Source organism: Chrysochloris asiatica, unplaced genomic scaffold (genome assembly GCF_000296735.1).
Source record: "Chrysochloris asiatica unplaced genomic scaffold, ChrAsi1.0 scaffold00001, whole genome shotgun sequence".
NCBI lineage: Eukaryota > Metazoa > Chordata > Mammalia > Afrosoricida > Chrysochloridae > Chrysochloris > Chrysochloris asiatica.
In genome coordinates, this window is record NW_006408519.1 from 20,899,684 (window position 1) to 20,924,294 (window position 24,611).

Genomic DNA, 24,611 nt, shown 5'->3' on the forward strand with positions numbered 1-24,611 from the left:
TTCACATGCATATGAGGTTACTGAAAATACCATGGCTTGGGTCAGGCACACCTTAGTCCTCAAACTGACATCTTTGCTCTTCAACACTTTAAAAAGGCCTTGTGCAGCAGATTTGCCTAATGCAATACGTTGTTTGATTTCTTGACTGCTGCTTCCGTGAGTGTTGATGGTGGATCCAAGAAGAATGAAGTCCTTGATAGATGGTTTCATTTGTGAGACAAATAACCGTTCATGGGGAACACCTGTGAGTCTGCACCCTGGGAACAGGTGTGAAACACTGGAACACAGCCATGCTAACTCTGTGTTCTTTGAGCCCAGATACACCTCTACAAACACACAATATCAGTAGCCTTTATCTTTTCATGGCCCACTTGTTTGGAACCTGTTTGTTTTCTTGATCACTTACTGTGTTCTGTGACTTCACATTATTCACCGCTATTTGAACTTAGTTTTTTCATTTGAATTAATATGTAGTTGACAGTTTTAAAACTGTCAATTAATTAATTAGCTCACTGAATGATTTTCTCTGATCTCTGTATACCACTGACCGGAAGCTTCAGAATGGTATTTGTGGAGTGATGCAGTCAAGGGCCATGTAATTAACACAAAAATTTTTATCTCATAACTCTTAGAGATCTACCCTATAGCTATTATGCAATACAAATGTATTAACAATATTAAATGGCATTTCTCAGGTATGTTGATGTTGTTGTTAGGAGCCAAAGAGTCATTTCTGACTCTTAGCGACCTTGTATAGGGTTTCTGAGAAGCAGCTGGTGAGTTTGTATCGCCCATCTGGCAGTTCAAACTGACCTTACAAGTACAGCGCAATAACCCACAATGCCACACCAGGACTCATTCTATGGCATAGTCCATCTCATTCTACATTTTGTATTAAATCCTCGCAGCTACCCTCGGAAACCCTGTACAGGGTCGCTATGGGTCGGAACCGACTCAACGGCACTTAACAACAACAACAACAAAACCCATTGTGACATTTTAACATATGAGGAAAACAGGTTCAGAAAAATGATAGAAATTGCTCCAGATTACAGGGAGTCACAGAATGCAATTCCTCTGATATACCAGCAAAAGGAAAGGGATGCAGAAATTAAGTGCTTAATCATACTAGGGGAGCAAGATCATAAAAGCCCCCATAGTAAATATAGCTTTAGAAGATGCATGACCATGTCTCTTGCTCTGGTGCTGTTGAGTCAGTTCCAATTCCCAGCAACCCTATGCACAACAGAAGGAGACATTGCCTGGTCCTGAACCATCCTCACAATTACTGCTATGTTTGAGTCCATTGTGTCAATCTGTCTGGCTGAAGATCTTCCTCTTTTTTGCTGACCTCTACTTCACCAAGCATGATCATCTTCTCCAGAGAATGGTCCCTCCTATTAACGGGTCCAGAGTACATCAGATAACGTCTCCCCTCCTTGCTTCCAAGAAACATTCTGTCTGTACTTCTTCCACTTTTCAACTTACCACTACATGCTCTGTGAGCTCCAAAATCCACATTCCATTTTCATTAACATGGAAGTCTCAGATGAATGAGTAATGTTGGTTTCAAATGTTCCATGAGATTCACTATTTCAGGTGGTGGTGGTGTGCCATAGAGTCAGTTTTGACTCATCATGACCCTGTATAGAATTTCCAAGGCTGTAAATCCTCGTGTGAGCAGAAAGCCTCATCTTTCTCCTGAGGAGCTATTGGCAGATTTCAAACTGCTGACCTTTTGGTTAGTAGTTCAGCTTGTAATCTACTATGCTACAGGGATCTTATACTATTTTTACCTATAAGGAAATAAGTCTAACTCTGAAAAAGCATTGTGGTACATAGGAAAAGTAATATATAAGGGTGCTTCAAAAATTATAGAAATTGTCTATTATCTTATTTATCCATTTTTCCACAAACTTTTGAAGCCCCCTCATATTCTGGAATTAGATCTCATCTGACTTGAAATTACTACACTTACTAGCTATCACTTATTTGATGTAAGTTCCCAATTCATCAAATATTGTAGATATTTGCACAGTATTATATTTTCTACATAAGGGTTACTGGTTATTATTAATAACAGTAAATAAAGTTATAAAGTATACAGGCTAAAAAATCTAATAGTAATCCCTTTCAACATATATTTAACAATAACCAAAGCCCATACAAATACAGCACATGACTCGGTCCAAACTATACAGCACTCTTAGAAAAAATAATTATTCTTAAATATTACCTCAAGTCTGGTAACAGTAGAGGAATCACTATTACTCAATTTGAAGAAGAATAAGAATTAACGAAATTCTATAGTACATTTAAAAAAATTCTATTTACATCCAAGTAAAAATGACATCATATAAAATGAGAATGAAATTGATCAGTGAGGAAAAGAAAGCAGCTTGTGTAGTAAATGAAGCATCTTTAATACAGCACTAAAGTAGCTCTTGAAAAATCCAGGAAACAATTAAGTTACCAAAGCAACGTCTCTATCTGTGCCCTAAACCTCTCTGTAATGCCTGACTTGTAGTCATTACAGCGCCAAAGTGAGGTGTATGCCAAAGGAGACTTAGAAAGGACCAAGTAGCAGACACCAACAACAATGAGCAAGCATATATGATAAACCAAGGGCCCTATAGGTACGGAAGGCCAGAGGGAGCAGAAATGGAGAATTGGAAAAGAAGTGCTGAATTTCAATCTAAGCCTGATATCAATGTCTGGCTCAGAGTCTAAAAAATATAAATTGCAAAGTTAAAGACTGCGGTTATGTTTTTTTAGCTCTGGTCAGAGAAGCAGGCACTGCATGGTTAGCACTGATGTCTGGTTCTTTGATCATTTTCCAATATTGAAAAAAAGGTAATGCTTATAAATATCCATCTTCAGCCACCACTCTGTACCTATAATAAACAAAATAAACAATCAGTATCAACTTTTGTGGAGGATTTGCTCTGGTAGGAAAAATATCTCACAAAATAAACTCATTTAATCTTCCCAGTAACCCTATCAGGTAGACATTAGGAGTACCTACAATTTACAGATGAGGAAACGGAGGCAAAGAGAGTTTAAGGAAAATGCTTAGCAACTCAATGATGGAATTGAAGTTCAAGCCCAGAAAGCTGAACACTGAAAACTCCTTCTTTTCCACAGTGCTATCCATATCTCAAACAATAATTTTATATCCAAACTAGAAAAAACATTTAAAAAGGAGGGAGGATGTCTTCATTAGAACATTCTCAAATCGTATCTTCAGTCATAAATTAGGGCATTCTTCTGTGTGGGCTCACGTTACGCCAGTTTCTCTTTCCTAAATATAATATCAGCATTACTTCTTTAACCAAAGACTGAGTATACCAATTTAAATTGGCATTCTGGTGCCTGGGTCCAGGACGTTCTCTGTCTAACCACAATCTCCTCACCTAAACAACCTCCCTCAGTGTGTAAAGACCAAGTACTTCAATTAGTAAACGTGCAGATTAATAATTATTTAAAACTAGTTGCCAAGGAGTGAATTCAGACATGATGGCTCCACCATGTATGTCAGAGTAAAACTGTGTTCCAAAGGGTTTCCAATGGCTGGTTCCTTTCACTGTACCTCTGAATAGACTCGAACCTCCATCCTTCTGGTAGCAGCTGAGCATGTAGCCATGTTCTCCTCATAGAGATGCTAATTAATATTTACTGTTGTTATTAAGTGCTGTTGAGTCAGTTCTGACTCATTGTGACCCTATATAGGGTTTCTGAGGAGCAACTGGTGGGTTTGAATAGGCAAACTTACTATTAGTAGGTTAGCAGGAAAGTTCTTATCCTAGAGTGTGGCAGCAGAACAATTCCTATCTAACAGATGCATGATATGACTTAGGAAGAACAACAGTAAGTAAATCACAGTAATCAAAATGTTTCTGCTGTAACTCCAGAAGTACTGTCTCAAATAGAAAAGGGCCTGTCATAAACTTAACTCTCAGATGTCTTGGGACTCAAAGTCTACTCCCACTACTAACTGGCTGGGGAATATTAAAACTTGCAGAACCCCATCTCTGAGATAATGCAGATAAAGTTCTTCACCAACAGTTGGTATAAACTGTGCTTACATTTGCTGTTATTATACTTATCATAAAGTGTGTTCTATTTATATACGAGTCCTGGTGTGCTGCTATAGATTAATGCACTGGACTGCAAAGTCAGTTTGGTCCACAAGGTTTGTTGGCAGTTCAAGTTTATCAGCCACTCCTTGGAAACTCTATACAGGGTTTCTATGGGTCAGAACTGACTTGACAGCACTTAACAACAACAACAAATTTATATAGTAGGGAGCAGTGGCTCTTACCAGGGGTGGGAACCTTTTTTCTGCCAAAATTTATAACATCATTCATGGGCCAGATAAAATTATCTACTTAAAACTTAGCCTGCTATATTTGATCAAACATTTAATTAACTCACCCCTAATAAGTCCTATTTAAAGTGCTGAAGAGCAAAGGTGTCAGCTTGAGACTAAGATACACCTGACCCAAGCCATGGTATTTTCAATAACCTCATATGCATCGAAAGCTAGACAGTGAATAAGGAAGATCGTAGAAGAATTGATGCCTTTGAGTTATGGTGTTGGAGGAGACTACTGAAAGTGCCATAGGCTGCCAAAAGAACCAATAGATCTGTGTTGGAAGAAGTGCAGCCAGAGTGCTCTTTGGAGGCCAGGACCTCTCATACTTCGGACATATTGTCAGGAGGCACCAGTCAATAGAGAAGGATATCATGTTTGCTAAGGTGGAGGGTCAGAGTAAAAGAGGAAGACCCCAGTGAAATGGATTGGCAATATGGCAGCATCAATGGGCTCAAGTGTGGCAACAATTGTGGGGCTAGCCCAGGACCAGGCAGTGTTTTGTTCTGTTGTGCATACGGTCGCTATGAGTCGGTACCAACTCCATGGCTCCTAAAAACAATGAGTCCCAATGTGATGTGTGAGTTAATGTGCTGGACTTCAAAGTTTGTTTGAACCACAAGGTCATTAGTTCAAGCTCACCAGCCGCTCCTTGGAAACCCTATAAGGGTAGCTATGGGGCAGAACTGACTCAACAACACTTAACAACAACAACAATGTGATGGAGTCCTGGTGTGGGGCTGTAGGATAAGCACTTGACCTCAAAATTGGTTTGAACCACAAGGTCGGTGGTTCAAACTCACCAGTTACTCCTTGGAAACCCTGTGCAGGGTAACTATGAGTCAGAACTGACTCCATGGCACTTAATAACAACAGCAATGTGATAGTTGGAACTGCAGTTGTCTTGGCAGGGTCAGACTAAATGATTTTCCAGGCCTTGTGGGCCAGACTATCCCCACCCCTGCTCTATACGATCAGCCCTGGACTATGAACCATACGGCCCACGATTCAAATCCCCCAGCCACTCCACGGGAGAAAGATTAGGCTTTCTAGTCCCACCAAGATTTAAAGGCTCAGAAACCTGATCATAGTCACTATGATTCTGGACCAACTCAATGGCACTTAACAACAACATTTATGTAGTCTCTCAAATTTTCTTACAAAAGAAAAAAAAAAAAAAAGGTTGTAAGAAGAGATTAGAAGCAATCCTAATGAATTGCAAAAGTAACTTTTACTATAACAATCTGTATTTCCTAAAACTGTTGTCCTTGCTGTTAAGTGCCACCAAGTTGGTTCAGACTCTTAGGAACACTGTGCAGAGTTTCCAAAGAGAGGGTAGGTAGGTTGGAAGAGTTGACCTTGCAATTAACAGTCCAGTGCTTACCCTACAGCACCACACCAGTACTCCTTCAAATAGTCTATGGAAAAGTCCCCCACAAAGAAATCAATTTGGGGGATTCATATAAAAGACTAACCATTTAAGTTCCTCTCTGACTTCCATTTTCTACTAAGTAACCCTATGTGGGCATGAGTGATCACTGTTCTGCTAGTTCAGACTGATATAGTTTATATCTTCAAGGCCATCACAGATTTTTCAACTCCTGAGACATATGGTCAACTGAATTTCCATAAAATAAGACAGAATTGCATTCTGACAACCTGTCATCATAAACCTTAGCTCTTAATACCTCCACAGCACTGTCTCTTTAATAAGTTTTGTTTTTAAACAGAGCTCCCTGAATAGGATGGTGCCAAGACTTCACCAGTTTACCTCTGTGTGTCAAGAAAGGCTTTTTAAATCAGGTAAGACACAAATTGTATTGTCCCCCCACAGATGTTTATCCCGTTGCTGGTTTCCTCAGGAGCAACAGCCAACAAGGGCTTGAGTAGCTGACATTCACTATACCAGGCAATGGAGTCTCTCATTTCCCTCAAAGCATAATTCAGTCCATAAAGTATAGAAGACCCTTTACTAGGTCAACACCAAACAAATAAAACAAAACTGTAATTGACAGCACAGCTTTCATAATTCAAGAACACTAATCTAAGAATATGAATCTGTAAAAAGTTCTCACTCATTTAGGAATTATTTACTGGCTCTTGGGCTATTGTGATGAATACCAGGATTCTAGTGTGGCGCTGTAGAATAATGCACTGGACTGCAAAGTCAGTTTGAATTGCAAAGTTGGTGGTTCAAATTCTCCAGTGGCTCCTTGGAAACCCTATACAGGGTCATTATGAGTCGGAACCAACTTTATGGCCCTTAACAACATCAAGTGCTGCCTAAATGTAAAGCAGACCTTATATTTAAAATGGCACTAAGTTGGCACCATTAGAAATTGATTACTGCAAATCAGATTGATCCAGGAACATGAGTGATGGCAATGGTAAATCATGAACTTTGGAGGCACAATAACCGGGATTCAATTCCTGGTCTCCATACATTGTGATCTTGACCAGGTTGCTTAACCTCTCTGAGCTTCGGTTTCCTCTGTTGTGTAATAAGATTCTGCAGCACCCCTCATAGGATTGTTTTGAGGATTAGGTGGTTCAGACTGTTAGAACACACACACATAAAAAAAACAATTCTTCCATTCAAACCCAAATGTCCTTAATGGATAAGCTCTTAGGTAAAGACTGCTGCTTCTTGCCTTCTAATGGGTTCCCACTCATAGTGACCCTGTAGGGACGCCAGGTGTGGTCCTGTAGTATCAATACTGGATAGTGAACCACAAGGTCAGCAGTTTAAACCCACCAGCTGCTCCTCCTCAGAAACCCTATACAGAGTCACTATGAGTCGGGCCTGACTGGACCTCACTTAACAACAACAACATAGGTTTCTGAGGCTGTAAATCTTTATGGGAAAAGAAAGCTTCATATTTTTCCCTCAGAACAGCTGGTGGATTCGAACTGCTGAACTTTAGGTGATCAGCCTAACGCATAACCCACTATGCTGCCAGAGCTTCTTATGTAAAGACAGGCCATTGAAATAATACATTTGATTTGTCTCTGAAAATTTAGATGGACTCTCCTCAGGTTTCCTACCAGTTGCTATTGAGTTGATTCCAAATCATGATGAGTCCATGATTGTCAGAGTAGAACTGTGCACTGCAGAGTTTTCAGTGGCTGGTTTCTCAGAAGTACATCACTGGCCTCTTTTCTAAGGTACCTTTTGATAAGCTGCAGAGCTCATCAACTGGTTACATGACGCAGGGATGCTCACCTAAGATGACGTATAAGTTTATGTTTGAGATTAGTGTAAGAGGAAGAAAAGACGAACAGCGCACACTGCGTCCTTTCAATTACTTCCTTTAAATTACTTTAATCAAAGATTCTTTTAGAAGTATTATTGTTGTTATTAAGTGTTGTCAAGTTGTTTCTGACCCATAGTGACCCAGGATAGGGTTTCCAAGGAGCGGCTGGTAAGCTTGAACCACCAACCTTGTGGTTCAAATGACTTTGCAGTTCAGCACATTAACCCACAGAGCTACACCAGGACTCCTAGAGCATAAGATAGCAAAATTGGAATTACAAAACCTTGAGATACTTGGATCTATAAATGCTCAGCAAAAAAACAAAAACCTGTACTCAGATCTTCTAAGGACCTGCCTGAGAACCTGAGCACCACTTGCTTCTCACAAACCTTTCCTCCTTTGGAAAATGAAGCTCAAACACTTTGCCTCAGCAAAGGTAGCAGCTTCAACATAAAAGTGCTAGCAGTGGGAAAGAAAAAAAAAACACCCTGTGGCTGGCTGCCAGCTCTTGGCCAATCAGTCTTCACAAGGAAGGTTGCGTCAGAGGCTTCGAGCCTGCTGGAACCTCTGCAGCTGTCTGCTCCCCAGGCTCGGACCACCCAGGCTGAGGTGGCCGGGCATCTGGAGAAATGCGCAAACAATGGGAATGTTCTAGCCTGTGCTTTCAAACCAGCAATTCTTGTCACTGGCTAACCTGAACATTGAACAAGTCCAGGACAAAGCAGAAATCTAGTCTATGCTAAATGGTTCTCCTTTTAAATTACTGTCCCAGGTCAGCAGCATAACCCCCAGAATGGAAAAAATATTTTGTCCAGTGGAAAATCACCATCTCAATATTCCTGGATCCGATTTTCAGCTGGTGTTGGGCTCTCACCCAGCCTAATTAACATCTTACCTGTGGGTGGCTGGTGGAATTGCTTTACTCCTCTCTCATCATCCCAACACCTAATACTTCCTGAATTGCTTTATACAAACAAATAGGAAATGATGATTCTGGAGATAGACTATTTGGTCAGGGCTCTCTGATAGCCCCTCCATTTATTTTTCTTATTCAAATGTCAGAAAACAGCCTGCATCTCTCAGAGCCTTGCTCAAACAAGAGGCCTGCCAACTAGTTATAATTACAAAGAGATAAACTAGCGGATGTGGGGAAAGCCTAATTAAAGAGTTGGACCTGGAGTCCCAGATGGAAAGCCAAGTACGTGGCCTTCTATCAGATCTGAATGGAAACCGAGCTCCACTGATGATAGACATCTCTGGGAAACACCCACCAGCCTAGCACCCAAAACACAGGTACTTGGGAAGGTGCAATAGGGTAACATCCTGCGAAGACTGAAATTGAAACTAAAACCTGGGGGTGAAAATCCTGAAGCCTACACTTCAATTCTAGAGACTCAGATTTAATTGGTCTCGGGTGCAGCCTGGGCATCAAGACATTTTTTAACTTTCCAGGTGACTCTAATTGTATAGCCAAGATTGAGAAATCCTACTAAAGGTTCTTTAGTTAATAACCACCCCATTGTCAGAAACTTTCAGCAGAAGTCAGTGCATCATTGACACAGCATAGTCATTTATTAGATCTACCAGAGCAAACATAGCAATCATTTACTCTACTGCGCCATAAATGTTGATTTTTGCCTCCCTGAATAAGCTAGAAGCTTTGGAAAAGTGTTTCATCTTTAGCTCCTATGAGAGAGCTGTAAACACAGTAAATATAATAGAAACATTTGCTCAATTACTGGAGAGATTCAGCAAATACACTACTGCCTAAATGTGGTGGTTGTTGTTGTTGTTGTTGTTAGGTGCCGTCAAGTCAGTCCCAACTCATAGCAGTATAACAGAAACTGCGTGCTTCTACAATATTCTCACAGTGGTTGCTAAGTTTGAGACCATTAGTTCAGCCACTGTGTCAGTCCATTTCATTGAGGGTCTTCCTCTTGTTCGCTGAACTTCTACTTTGTCCTTCTCCAATGAACTGCTCTCTCCTAATCATATGTCCAATGACCCGGAGACAAAATCTTGCCATCCAAATCTCACCATCTTCATTTCTAAGGAGGATTCTGGCTGTACTTCTGCCAACACAGATTAGTTTGTTATGCTGGCAGTCCACAATATATTCAATATGCTTTGCTGGTACCGTAATTCAAAGGCATCAATTCTTCTCCAGTCTTCCTTATTCATGATCCAGATTTCACATGCGTATGAGACAATTGAAAAATACATGCTGCTGAATGCTAAGATTCAAAGGGCAGTTCAAGAAGACAAAATCAAGTATTATAATGAAATGTATAAAGACCTGGAGTTAGAAAACCAACAGGGAAGAATATGCTCAGCATTTCTCAAGCTAAAAGAGCTGAAGAAAAAAATCAAGCCTTGAGTTGTAATATTGAAGGATTCTATAGGCAAAAAAGAAAAGAACAATGCATGAGGAATCCAAAGAAAAATTAAACTGTCTATATGCTTAAACACAAAGGCGTTTATACTCCATAGAAACTTGTTATCCACCAACTTCTAGAGCATTTTCAAATTTTAGTGCACATAAGAAGCTTATTAAATATAGAGGTTTCTATGGAATTCTGGTGTGGGATAAAACTCTGGACCTACAGGTCAGTTTGAACTACAAAGTTGGCAGTTCAAACTCACCAGCTTCTCCTTGTAAACCCTATACACATCTCTATAAGTTCAAAACAACTCGATGGCACTTAATAACAACAACAATGGAGTCCTGGTGTGGAGATATAGGGTAAGCACTGGACTGCTAACCAAAAGATCAGTTGATGGTTCAAACACACCAGCTGCTCCTCTGAAACCCTATGCAAGGTCCATAAGAGTCAGAACAAATTCTATGGCACTTAACAACAATGCCTCACCCAGAACCTAATAACACACCCAGAAAGTTTCAGCTGCCTGGAACAAGAAACAAAATGGCAAAATCTATACAGGAATACCTAAACATATTGAGGCTTTGGTTCCAGACCACCAATACAAAGTGAAATAAAATTAACTTTTGGTTTCCCAGTATTTCTAAAAGTTATAATTACACTATGGTGGAGGTGGTTATGTGCCGTGAACTCAGTTCTGACCCATAGCAACCCTGTACAGGGTTTCCGAGGCTGTAAATCTTTACGGGAGCAGAAAGCCTCATCTTTCTCCCACGGAACAGCTGGTAGTTTCGAACTGCTAACCTTGCGGTTCACAGTCCGATTCGTAACCACTACTCTACCAAAGCTCCTTACTGCAGGCTATTAATTGTGCAATAGCATTATAAAAAAGATGGAAATATGAGGATTATCAAAATGCAACACAGAGACACGAGGCGAGCACATGCTGTTGGAAATGATGTTGATAGACTTGCAGAGTTGGCACAACCTCAATTTGTGTTTTATTTAAAAAGAAAGAAAAAAAAAGCAAAGGGCAATAAACCAAGGTATGCCTATATATCTGAGGTGAAAATTTATGAACAAGCAAGTAAGAAAATACTCCTTTCGTGTAAACTCAAATATACACCACAGGTTAATGGTACCAAGGACATGAATGAATTGTACAGTTTTCTGACTAAACTTGGAGAGAGCCAGCTCACACAGATAACATTAGCAGAAGAGAATCAGGAGGGACTGAGTATCTTGGTTCTTTCTGTGTGGGATTCTCACTGAGAGTTTCTCTTCTTAAGGAGTGAATCCGGATGAGTTTGCTTCCCAGAGAACACAATGTGGCTTGAGTTGAAGCTACATTTCCTGTCACCTTAGAAAATAGTCTAACATTTCAGAAAGCAAATAGTCTAATGTTATCAGAAGATATTGGCAATATGCTGTTGCATAAAGTCCCTGTGGTACTATAAAACCTAACGTCCTTTCAAAAGATTTCTCTTCTTCAAGCCCAGTCTCGGCAGCTAACATTCTGAGCAGGATAGTTTCCTCTAGCAACCATTCCATACTCCAAACGTTTGGTGGATTGTCAGCCATCTCTCCAATTCGCACAAAGGCAAATGTCCTCTTAGCTAAGGTGTGACGCTTAATGCACTGGACTGCAAAGTCGGCTTGGATCCAAAGGTCGGAGGTTCAGGCTCACCAGTTGCTCCTCAGAAACCCTGTACAGGGGTCTCTATGAGTCGGATGCAGATTCAACAGCACTTACCATCATAAGTAGTAAGGCCCTGAAAACCTAAATTGGAAAGAAAGTTAGAGATCTTTTCCTCTAAATGTTACAAATACAAACATTCCTCAAACAGCCCAGAATAGCCACCCAGCCAATGCCAGATCATCCTGAGACACTTTTGTTAGAATAGTTTTCCTTTCATGGTCCCAGTTGGAACATCTGTTGTAACACAGAATAAGTCCATGCACGTACCTCATCAGAACTCAAACTAAATAAATGTAGCTGACTGTAGTCCTTTATATTCCCACTAAATGCCCATAGGTCTTCAACTGTTCTTAATATACCATGGTTTTCAGACTCTTCACCATCATGCCTCTTCTCCATTAAAAGAGCATCATTTGTCACGGTCCCAAAAGTATTTAACCCCCACCAAATGAAAACAATACTCCAGACACATGACTGGATATCCCATTTGGTGTCATCTTTTCTAAATTATACTAACCAGACTCACAGTTGGCCCTTCACCTTTGTTTCCTTCATTTTACTCCATTTGAATGTCTTTATTCACATCTCCTAAAGCAACCTATATCTTTAGCCTCAATTTGTCTGCTTCCATTGTTATGTAAATTCCTGCCAGTCACTTTCTGGCCAGGCACCAAATTAACATTCTTGCATCAAACAGCACAAGGGCTGTTCAGAAAGTAAATTTACAAGGTGTTTTTATGAAACTGATTTTAAGAGATGGCAAGTAATCACTACAAGTATTCAAACAGCAGCTGATTGCTACTTTTCCACATAAGCAGATTCACACATTTGTTATATCCCAGGACCAGCTTTTATATGCCAGCTGAGTAAATTGCAGAATCCCTAGTTATTAAATCAACTTGATATCACATCAGTGAGCACAAACTTTATTGAGTCCCAGGCTTGACGCAAATAATCTCTCCAACATGGAGAATGAATTTTGCTCGGAAAGTGAAAAAGGGACTGTCTTTTCCACCTCTTCCGTGTGTTAATGTGCTCCGCAATTTCATTCACTGTAGGTTTCCAGGTTAGGTTTACATTGCTTTGTCGCTGCTCTGCCACTTGCTCCCCAAAACTGGGCATGTCATTTTGATACACTTTCAATTAAAAATGTTCTTGGCATAAATTTAAACAAGTTGACCATGAAATTCTGTAGCAGAAACCACTTTTTTTCATTAGAAAAATGGAAACACATGTTAAAAAAGAACATTTAATGACATGGAAAAATATTCAAGATATATTGGTAGACGCAAAAAGCAGATTTTTAAGTGCAAACACAATATGAATCTATATTTCAAAGTAGAATATATATGATGTGTGTGTATGTGTGTGTGCACATGTATGCTTGCATAGGATAACCCAAGAAGTGTTAAAAGGTACTCTCTTTGGGTGGTGAGTTTTCCTTTGTACTTAATTATATTTTCTTCTATAATGAACACTCGAGCTTAAGTAAAGGGAAAAATAAATGTTTCTTTCAAATTTTAATAAAAATGGAATCATAACTCGGCACAGTTAAGCACCATTCCACATGTCCAGAAAACAAAGAGATCTTTTTTGATTCAGAACCCACATCTCAGCTCAAGTCTATTCTGCTACTGCCTTTGTTGTTGTTGTTGTTGTTAAGTGCCATGGAGTCAGTTCCAATGCATAGCAACCCTGTACAGGGTTTCCAAGGAGCGGCTGGTAGGTTTGAACCACCAACCCGTGGTTCAAACAGACATTGTGGTCCAGTGTTTTACAGTGCCGTACCAGGCCTGTCGCCATTGGTGTGTAAGAAACCCTTAATGTACCACAAAGCTACCTATGAGTGCATTATTATTTAATCATATATTCTTATATAAAAGTAGTTACGTTGTGATTACGGGTCAATAATCACTGTGCAGTCTCTATTACTACTAAACTTCAATAATTAACGTAAAAATTAATTTTTTCAGCACTTCTACCAGTTTTCTATAACCCTTGCCCATCATGATCAAGAAGTGGAAGAGCAGGCCGATTTCTTTCCCATTGTAGTTGTCAGTGCCTTTGAGTCAGTTTCAACTCACAGCAAGCCTATAGAGAGTTTCTGAGGAGCAGCTAGTGCATTTGAACGGCCAACTATTCAGTTAACAGCACAGTGCTTATCCTACAGAGCTATACCCGGCCTCCTCTTTCCATTAAAATTCCAAATGTTGCTCCTGAACCACTTTTCCCTTTAAGACTGTTGTTTCCTCTCTATGTTCTCACTACATGATCATCTTTGGGCCATCTTGGTGTAGACACATCCCAAAATGACATCACTAGGAACACACTAATTGAGGAGGGGTTTTTTTTTTGTTTTTTTTGGTGAATAAATGATGTTGAGATAGAAGTCCAAAAAGCAGGTGAAAATGGAGAAAAAATACGGAAGTGACTGAGTGAGTACTACTTAATTTATGAAACCCAATGATATTTGCTGCAGGCCTAGAAAGTAAATTCAAATTAAATCAAGTCCAACAGCTCAAAGCAAAATCTCCCCATAAATGATCTCCCACAGACTTCAAAGGTATAAGTGGGCCAGGACTGAAGAAGCAAAGAGCTTACAGAATGTGCGCGAAGCTTGGCACAGAGTCAAGGTAGAGCAGAACTAACTCTGAGACTTCAGACATTCCTGTCCACTCCTTGGAGGTCTCCTTAACCCCAACCACAAAGGTCCTTCTTACTGCTCCTCTTTATCGGGAGCTCTGGGTGAGTTCCCTCTGTTTCTATAGCTCTGAACCCATCCGTGGAAACACAGCTCATTACAGAACTCACCTCCCTGGCTCTGGGTTCAGCAATATATTTCAAAATGTCTGTTTATTAGCAGCTAAACACAAAACACCTCCTCGACAGGGATGAGGGAGCCTGGAGTAAACATGTCATCTTTACCTATTGTTCTGTAGAGTTCAAATTTTCCTATGATTGATTATAAAAGACAGTTATAGAGGAAACTTGTCTGAGTCTGCTGAATTAAAAACAAACAGTGAGGCATTCAACGAGTAACAGATCTGATGGATTAAAATGCACTGAAGAAAGACATCTCAGAGATGCCTGAATAGGCCAAGTCGAAATGAGAGGAAATTCGGCCTGCAATTTCCAATCAAGAGAAAAACTGGCAAAGTAACAGAATTTAGGCCCCCTCAGATTTACACTTTCTCTGCTAATTAGCATTAACATGTGAGGTGGAGGTATCTCACCAGCTTGTGGCACAATAAAAAACGGAATGTGTTATCCCCACAGAATGTGTAATTACTTTAAGCACTGGCTGAAAATTGCAGGGTACTTCATTTCAGAATTTGTATATATTTATTGTTAGAGATAAACTTGTTGAAGTATATCTAATCTAATTTTATGTTATAATTCCTGTTTAAGATAATTTTAGTGTCAGCAAGCCAAGAACTGAAGTAAATACTGCCGTAAATTATAATACATTAAAATACCAGAGCAATACATCCATTCAGCCGTGACTTGATTCGCTTATTGTTAGAGGACAAAAAAAAAAAAAATCTCAGATTACATCAAAACTAGAAATATATCCTTTTGGGTTGCCTCAACCATGTCCTGTCATGTAGCTGATGCAGCTGGACAACATGAATCTCCCTCCTTCAGCTCCCTGAAAATGGAAATCACTTTTTAAAAAATTGTAGATTTCCGTTTTCTTTAGGTAGAATTTATTATTTTTTGCAAAATCTCTTTAAATTGCCCTGTACCTCCCCACAAGGGAAATGCATTAGGACAGATTATTTGGCTTTAAATCACAACTAAGTTAATATTTGTTTTAAGTTTGAATTAAGTCCTAGTTTCAATTCCTCCTTAAATTGTTACACAAGACAATTTGGGGCTATGAAGAGGAAACTATACCATGTTTTTCAGTAATATGATTTTATGGCAGAGGCTACCAAATCATGGAAAAACTGTTGTTGTTTTTTATTTTATTTTCCTACTAAATAGGGGATTATAGCTAAAAGCATTGCCGACATACAAACTGTTCTTTTTTGATCAGCATTCTGTCGAGCCCGCAAAACTTGGAAAGATAGAGAGATCATGCTGCCTCCGACGTCACCTCCGATGAGGGAGTGTTGGATCTAACAGACATCCTGTTCTTAACTGGCAAGTACTCTACCTTTTTCTGCCCCTGCATCTCCAGGAAAGAAAAGGGAGATCTAGAAAGCTGTATGGTTCACAAAGCCAATACTTTTATTCATACATTGTGTGTTTTCAAGTTGTCCCCTTGAGGAAGACATTGAAATCCGGGATCCCATAGAATATCTCTAATGATGAGTGTTTTGCAAATAGACTGAGGATTTTAACGTCTGCCCATTGGCCTCCCTGTTGTGTGAAAAATGGTTGGAACTAATGATGCTTGCCTTAAGTCTGGCCATCTCATAACGCTGATGGATTGGGTCTCTAAGAGCCTTCCTACGTGTTGCAGTAATTAAGCCAAATAGATTGAAAGTCTTGAAATTTTGAATTATTTTTTTGGCCTGGGAAGCAACCCCACTCAGCAAATTTAAAGCACAATCTTTCTTTTTATGACTATATTCTAACATTGTTGTTGTTGTTAGGTGCCATCGAGTCGGTACCGACTCATAGCGACCCTGTGCACAACTGAGCAAAACACTGCCCAATCCTGCACCACCAAACTCACGATCTTTGCTCCATTTGAACCCATCACAGCCACTCTGTGCCAATCCATATCATTTGGGATCATCCACGTTTTCTCCAACTCTTCAATTTACCAAGCATGATGTCCTTCTTCAAAGGACTGTACCTTCCTGACAGTACCAAAGTATGAGAGATGAAGCTGGGCCATCCTGGCTTCCAGGGAGCATTCTAGCTGTACTTCTTCGAACACAAGAACTCTGATAGCATAGTGGATATGAGTCGGGCTGCTAACCTCAAGGTCAGCAGTTCGAAACTACCAACCTTTCTACAGGAGAAAGATGAGAGCTTTCTGCTCCCACTGTGACTCTAGAGAATAATCACTGGACCCTGAACTACATAGTCAGCAGTTCAAACCCACCAGCTGCTCACGGGAGAACGATGAGGCTTTCTACTCCTAGATTTACAACTTCAGAAACTCTATACGAGGTGGCTCTGAGTCAGATCCGACTTGACGGCACTGAACTACAACAACCAAGGATAATTTTAAGGAGTTCTGACTTTCAGTGGATAAGCACTCAACTGCTAACAGCATTTCTTAGGAGAAATGTCGCAATCTGCTTTCATAAAAATAGCCATCATTGTTGACAACTGCTCTCAAATTGGTTCCTACTCATAGCGACCCTGCATAGGATTTCCAAGGAGTGACTGGTGAACTTGAACTGCCAACCTTGTGGTTCAAACCAACTTCGCAGTCCAGCGCATTAGCCCATAATAGCACACTAGGATTCCTTACAGCTTTAGAAACCAGATGGGGCAGTTCTCCTCTGGTCCATAAGGTTGATATGAGGCAAAATCAATTTAACAGTAAGGGATTGTTGGTTTTGGGATTAGCAATAACTTTACACTGAACATATCATATTAAAATGGAGGCCAGTATATAAACAAAGCTCAGGCCACTCTGTGTTGGAGTAGAAGTGGACAAAATTGAGGTCTTTCCTGGTGCTGGGGGAGCCCAGGAAGTGGATAGAATAACTGTGACTCACAAGGTTTGCTGTAGCATCTGAAAGCACAGACAGATGTATTAACCCTACTGTCTGTCTTGTGTCTGTTCTTAGGTGCAGTGAAGTTGATTCTGACTCAGTGACCCCCATATGAACAAAGAGAACCACCCCATAGTGTTTTCTTGGACTCCTGGTTTGGTGCCATAGGATCAGCACTGGACTGTGAACCACAAGATCAAACCCACCAGCTGCGCCTCAGAAACCCTATCCAGGTTTGAGCTATGACTCAGAAGAGACTCAACAGCACTTAACAACAACAACATAGTGTTTTCTTGGAGGTAATATTCATAGAAGCGGATAGCCAGGTCTTTCTCCCATGGAGCAATTGCTCCACCAACCTTTTGGTTAGTAGCCAAGCTCTTTGCCATCGTGCCACCCACTGATTAACGACCAGGTAAATGTATTAAGCATCGCTTCAGGTGCCTGCAAGTGACTGCAAAAGGCTGTAGAAGGTGAAGCTGGTTTCCCTAGGCCTTCTCCTGCCTGTTGAGCAGCCCTTTAAGAAGTTATCCTTATTTCACCTGCAAGGTTGTTTCACCTCAAAGAGCTTGTGGTTCTCCCAGTGCAATAGCTGGTCATTCTCTCCTGACTTGGAAAAGTATTTTGGAATCCCGCTGAGTGGAAGCAATGAAAGACAATTTGTAGCCATGAGTGTCCACACAATGGGAAAATCAACACTCTTCTCAACAAGCAGCTCAAACCAGGAGTTAACTCAAGCATGTTGACCCACTGTTGATATGTAATTTTAGAGCCTTTTTTTAGGGATACCTCCAGATGAAACACATTTTTAAAATAAGACGATCTGTATGTGCACAGGGACTTACCACAATTCATAAGAAGCAGCATGAGCTATTTGCAGAGACCAGTGCTTTTTTTGTTCATCCAGGACCTTCTTAACTTCTGCCTTGCCCCAGAGCGAGGCTGGAAGGCTGACAACGAGCCTGTCTTAGCCAACCCAACATTAATTAGTGAAAGGGAACCAAAGTGACCAGGAAACTTCTGCCACCAGAGACCTGCAGGGTTTCCTCCCGGGGCTACAGAGTCTGTATCCTGACCATCTCCTTGCTTTTCTTTCCTCTCATTCAAGACAGTGTCCATATTTGCCTTTTGGCTGGTAATATTATTCACAACCCTTTTCTTTCATTCTAATTTGAAAGTCTACTTATTTTTCCCCCTGTAAGCCCTTAGAAGAACTCTGTGAGTTAGCCTGACCTTCAAATACCCATGGTGCTAGTCAGTAAACAGAGGGCACACTCAGACCAAGTATTTAAGGGGAGCTTCATAAAGGGACAGTACACAAAGCTGCGAGAAGAATTCCTATGAAGCCATCCAGAGCTACCAACAATAGGAGCTGTCTCCACGCTTGCAGTGGCTGCATAAACTCACCTAGAACTACTGTTGTTAGGTTGTTAAGTGCTGTCCAGTTGGTCCCAACTTATAGCCAGCCTAGGATTACTGGTATGGCACTGTAGGATAAGCACTGAACTGCGAACTACAAGGTTGGCAGTTCAAACCCACCAGCTATTCCTTGGACGCCCTATTCAGGGTCACTGTATAGAGTTGGAATTAACTTGAGGGCACTTCACAACAACAACAATGCACAATAGAACACAACACTGCCCAGTCCTGCACCATCCTCACAATTGTTACATCTGAAATCTATTGTTGCTGGCCCACTGTGGATTCACTTTGTTGGGGGTATTCCTCTTTTTCGTTGATCATCCACTCTTCCAAGCATGATGTCTTCCCCAGTGACTGGCTCCTCCTGATAATATGTGCAAAGTACAAGAGATGAAGTCTCATCCTCCTTGTTTCTAATAAATATTCTGGCTGCTTTTCTTCTAAAACAAATTTGTTTGATTTTTGTTCTTCTGGCAGTCCCTGGTACTTTTTATATTCTTTTCCAACACCACATTCAAATGCATCTATTCTTTTACCATTTCCTTATTCATTGTCCATATGAAGTGACTGAAAATATCATGAGGATGCACCTTAGTCCTCAAACTGATATCTTTACCTTTTAACACTTTAAAGAGGTCTTCTGCAGCAGATCTGCCTAATACAATACATTTGATTTCTTGAGATCTACTTCCATGAGAAATATGGCTGCAGGCAAATGCTACACACACACACACACACACACACACACACACACACAGAGGAGTTGCAGTGTTTGGTAGAGGAACAAAGATGGTGAGAGTGTACAGTCCAATAGGAAGAAGAATAAGCACCCTGACCATACTCCCCTTCTATCTGCTCATTTCCTGTCCCATTGACCAAACTCAACTGGAAATTAGAGGGCAGGGAGTCTTGTCAATTCAGTTCAAACAAGTCAGCTGGCCAGGGCATAGGGGAGGGTGTAGAAGGTGCAAAGTTGATAAAATGGGTCAAATCAAAACTACCCAGCTGTATAAGTGGGTTACCCAAGTCACTTAACTTATCAGAAGAAATGCTTGATGTAAAACAGACGTCTTGTAAGTTCCTAGACTACTATAAAGCCCGCCAGTAAAACAAAGTTGTTGCCACTTTTCACTTCTTATGGATTTTCATAATAGTCCTCAGAGGCCAACAACATTTGTTAACTACTGTTGTGCCCAGCATCTCATAGAAACTCAAGTTCCTGGTGTACATATATCCAAACATACTAAGTGGTCTTTTAACCACCTTTTATCATGAGCTACTTTTATAGGCTCTTAATCATTTCCTAATTGTTTACATTTACTTTTATGACATTGCTTTGCTAATCACAAATTCAGAGGAAGTTCTAGATATTTGGGGTTCCAGACGCAACGAATTTTTATCATCTTCCAGATTTACTGTCTGTGCCATCAAGTCAATCCAACTTCTAGTGACCAGGACGGCGCAGTGGTTAAAGTGCTAGGCTGCTAACCAAAAAGCTGGCAATTCAAACCCATTAATTTATATGTGGAGTCTTGGTGTGGCGCTGTGGGTTAATGCGCTGAACTGCATGGTCGGTTTGGACTACAAGGTTGGTGGTTCAAGCTCACCAGACGCTCCTTGGAAACCCTATACAGGGTCGCTATGAGTCAGGACTGACTCGACAGCACTTAACAACAAGTCTCTATGCAGTAAAAAGATAAGGCACTCTGCTATCATACAGATTGTTATTGTTAGGTGTTGTTGAATCAGTTCCAAATCATAGCAACCCTACTGCTCCTATAACAGAAATCCTTAACAATATTTTCTCTATTTATCATGTTTATTGTTGGTGTAGTTGTGAGGGGTTTTATTTTTTCTTACTTTTTACTGTAATACATACCGAATACTTAGTGCTTCAAGTTCTCTTGGGTTCTAGCAAACAAGTTTGTGTCGTCTGCATTTTGCAGATGTCTTTCTCCAAAGCTAACGTCACATTCTTCTTTGTATAGTCTAGCTTCTCAGATTATTTGCTCAGCAAACAGGTTGAATAAGTATGGTGAAAGGATATACCTCTGACATACACCTTTTCTGATTTTAAGTTATGCAATATCCCCTTGCTCCATTTGAATAATTGCTTCTTTGGTCTAGGTATAGGTTACTCATGAGCACAATTAAGTATTCTGGAATTCCCATTCTTCACAATGTATTCCATAATTTGTCATGAACTACATAGTCAAAAGTCTTTGAATAGCCAATAAAACACAGGTAAACATCTTTGGCATTAACTACTTTCAGCCAATATCCACCTAACATCAACAATGATATTCCTAATTCCACATGCTCTTCTGAATATAGGTTGGCTTTCTGGCAGTTCCCTGATTATGCACCACTGTAACCATTTTTGAATTATCTTCAGGACAATTTTATTTATGTGTGACATTAATGATACTAATTGATAATTTCCACATTCTGTTAGATCACCTTTCTTTGGAATGGCAATGAGTAGAGATCTCTTTCAGATGGTTGGTGAGGTAGTTGTCTTCCAAATTTCTTGGCAGAGGCAAATAAGTGATTCCATCATCTCATTCATTTGCTGAAACCACTCAATTGACATTGTGTCAATTTCTGGAGCCTTGTTTTCCACCAATCCCACCTCTCAGCTTGGAATTCTTCCTTTAATACCATCAGTTCTATATTACATGCCACCTCCTGAAATGAATGAATGTCAACCAGTTCTTGTCAGTATAGTGATTATATGCATTCCTTTCATCTTCATTTTCATTAGAATATAGCCTTAGATAATCTGTGGGGCAGTTGGACTCTGTCCAATAGGGTAGCTATGAGTCCGAATTGTCTCAACGGCAATGTTGTTATTGTTAGATGTTGTCCAGTTGATTCCAACCCATAGCAACCTTATACACAACAAAACAAAATACTGTCCTATGCCATCCTCACAACTTTTGTTAGACTTGAGCCCATTGTTGGTACACTGTCCCAATCCATCTCTTTGGGGTCTTCCACATTTTTGCTGACCCTCCACTTTACCAAGCATGATTCTAGGGACTAGTCCCTCCTGATAACATCTGAAGTATGGGAGATGAAGTCTAGCCATCCTAGCTTCCATGGAACTTTATGGCTGTACTTCTTCCAACACTGATTTGTTTGTTCTTCTGACAGTCCATGGTACTTCAAGTATTATACACCCAAACCATTACTCAAACTCATCAGTTCTTCTATGGTCTTCCTTATTCACTGCCTAAATTTCACATGGATGTAAGGCAACTGAAAACACCATGGTTTGGGTCAGGCACACCTTAGTACTCAAACTGATATCTTTGCTCTTGAACAATTTAAGTAGGTCTGTGCAAAAAACAAAACAAAACAAAAAACCAGATATACCTAATGCAATACTTTATTTGATTTCTTCACTGCTGTTGTTTCCATGAGTGTTGATAGTGGATCCAAGCAAAATGAAGTCTTTGACAGCTTCAATCTTTTCTCCATTTATCGTTATGTCATTTATTGGTCCAGTTGTGAGGATTTTTGTTTTCTTTACATTGAGGTGCGACCATGAAGACTGTAGTCTTTGATCTTCATTAGCATATATTTTAACTCATCTTTGCTTTCACTAACCAAGCAAGGTTGTATTGCATATGGCAAGTTGTTAATGAGACTTCCTCCAATCCTGATGCTATATCCTGAGTGTACTCTAACCGACCTGCGCTCTTTGTTACCAGGCATGTAATAGCAACTTCAGTTTTGATATCCTAGTAAGTTACCTCCATCCGTGACTCACCTTCCTGCTGGAGCATCCTGTAGGCCCACTGCTTCCTAATTCAGTCATCCCAAATGCTGCCCTGCAAAGCTGAGCCAACCCCAGCCTGAGGACAGTGGCCATTGGCAGAGGTTTGGGCATTACAAATTTACAAAAGTCCAGGCCTTACATGTGGATGGTAGATGTGGACTTTGGAGTGGGCACATTTTAATAAATTCTACCAAGTCTGAAGTGGTTTGATTCCAATGCCTCCAGCCCCATTACACAATTTCTTATGGAAAACCTTTTGTGTTTCTGGTACTTAAAAACTTGAATGGACAGCAAAGTATCCTGTGTTCTGTATTCAGAGGGTGTCCTTGCAGCTGTTAGCTCAAACACCAAAAAAAGGGATAAGACCCAAGTACTTATTCCCTTAAAGCTGTAAACCTGGTAACTTTTTAAACTTTATATGAACATGTTATATGGGGGTAATACTGACCTTTTACAATTTGTTATCTCAAAAGTAGAAAGATTATCTAGAAATCATAACTTCAATACCTTGTATTTTTCTCTTAAAAAAAAATATAAAAAGACTGTTGTAAGTCTCTGCATTGATGCCAATAAACATGCTGCTTGATGAGGTTAAAAAAAAAAAAAGGATTCTTCACATAATCTAGTTTCTCAGATTATTTGTTCAGCATACAAATTGAATAAGTGTAGTAAAAGAATACAACTTTGGCTCACACCTTTCCTGATTTTAAACCACTCAGTTGTGTTCAAAGTACTGCTTATTACTGTATGTGCAGGTTCATCATGAGCCCAACTGAGAGTTCTAGAATACCCATTCTTCTTAATGCCATCCATATCTTTTCATGATCCACACAATTGAAAAGCCTTTGCATAGTCAATAAAGCACAAGTAAACATCTTTCTGGTATTTTCCTCTTTTATCCAAGATCCATCTGCCATCCAAAATAATATCCCTCTTTCCATGTCCTCGTCTGAATCTGGCTTGAAATTCTAGAAGTTTCCTTTCAATGTACTGGTACAACCATTTTTAAATTATCTTCAGCAAAATCTTACTTTCATGTGATATTAATGATATTGTCCAATGATTTCCATTGGACAATATCATTCCTCTCTTTGCAATGGACACAAATATGATTCTCTTCTAATCAATTGGCCATGTAGCTGTCTTCCAAATTTTTTGGCATAGATGAGTGAGTGCCTCCAGTGCTGCAAATGATTGTTGAAAGATTTCAATTGTATTCCATCAAATCCCAGAGCCTTGTTGTTTTCCAATGCCTTTAATGCTTCTTGGACTTCTTCCTTGATCATATGCTACCCTTTGAAATGGTTGAACATTGACCATTGCTTTTTGGTACAGTGATTCTGTATATTCCTCCCATCTTCTTTTGAAGCTTTCTGTACCACTCAATGTGGGTTAATGTGCCAGACTGCAAAGCCATTTGAACTGCAAGGTTGGCAGTTCAAGCTCACCAGCTGCTCCTTGGAAACCCTATACAAGGTTGCTATGGATTGAAATCAACTCGACAGCACTTAACAACATCATATCATTCAATATTTACCCATTTTCTTACTCAGAGTTGGAAATAGAAATACCATATGACTTAGCAATCCCTCTACTTGGTATATATCCACAAGAAATAAGAACCATAACACACTGATGTTCATCACAGCACTGTTCACAATAACAAAAAGATGGAGGCAGCCTAAATGCCCATCAATGAAAGAATGGCTAAACAAACTTTGGTATATACACACAATGGAATACTATGCAATGGTGAAGAATAATGATGAATCTGTGAAATACCTAATAACATGGATGAACCTGGAAGATATTATGCTGAATGAAATTAGTAAATAACAATAGGGACAAATACATGAAATCACTGTTGTAAAAGCTCAAGAAAATGTTTTCGGACTAAAGGAAACATTCTGTGTATAAACTTACGAAATGTACCAATCAAGAGACATAGATAGTAGAATGGAAAAGAAAACAGGATCCTTTGATATGTTGTCCACAAGCAACACATCAAAAAATGGAGA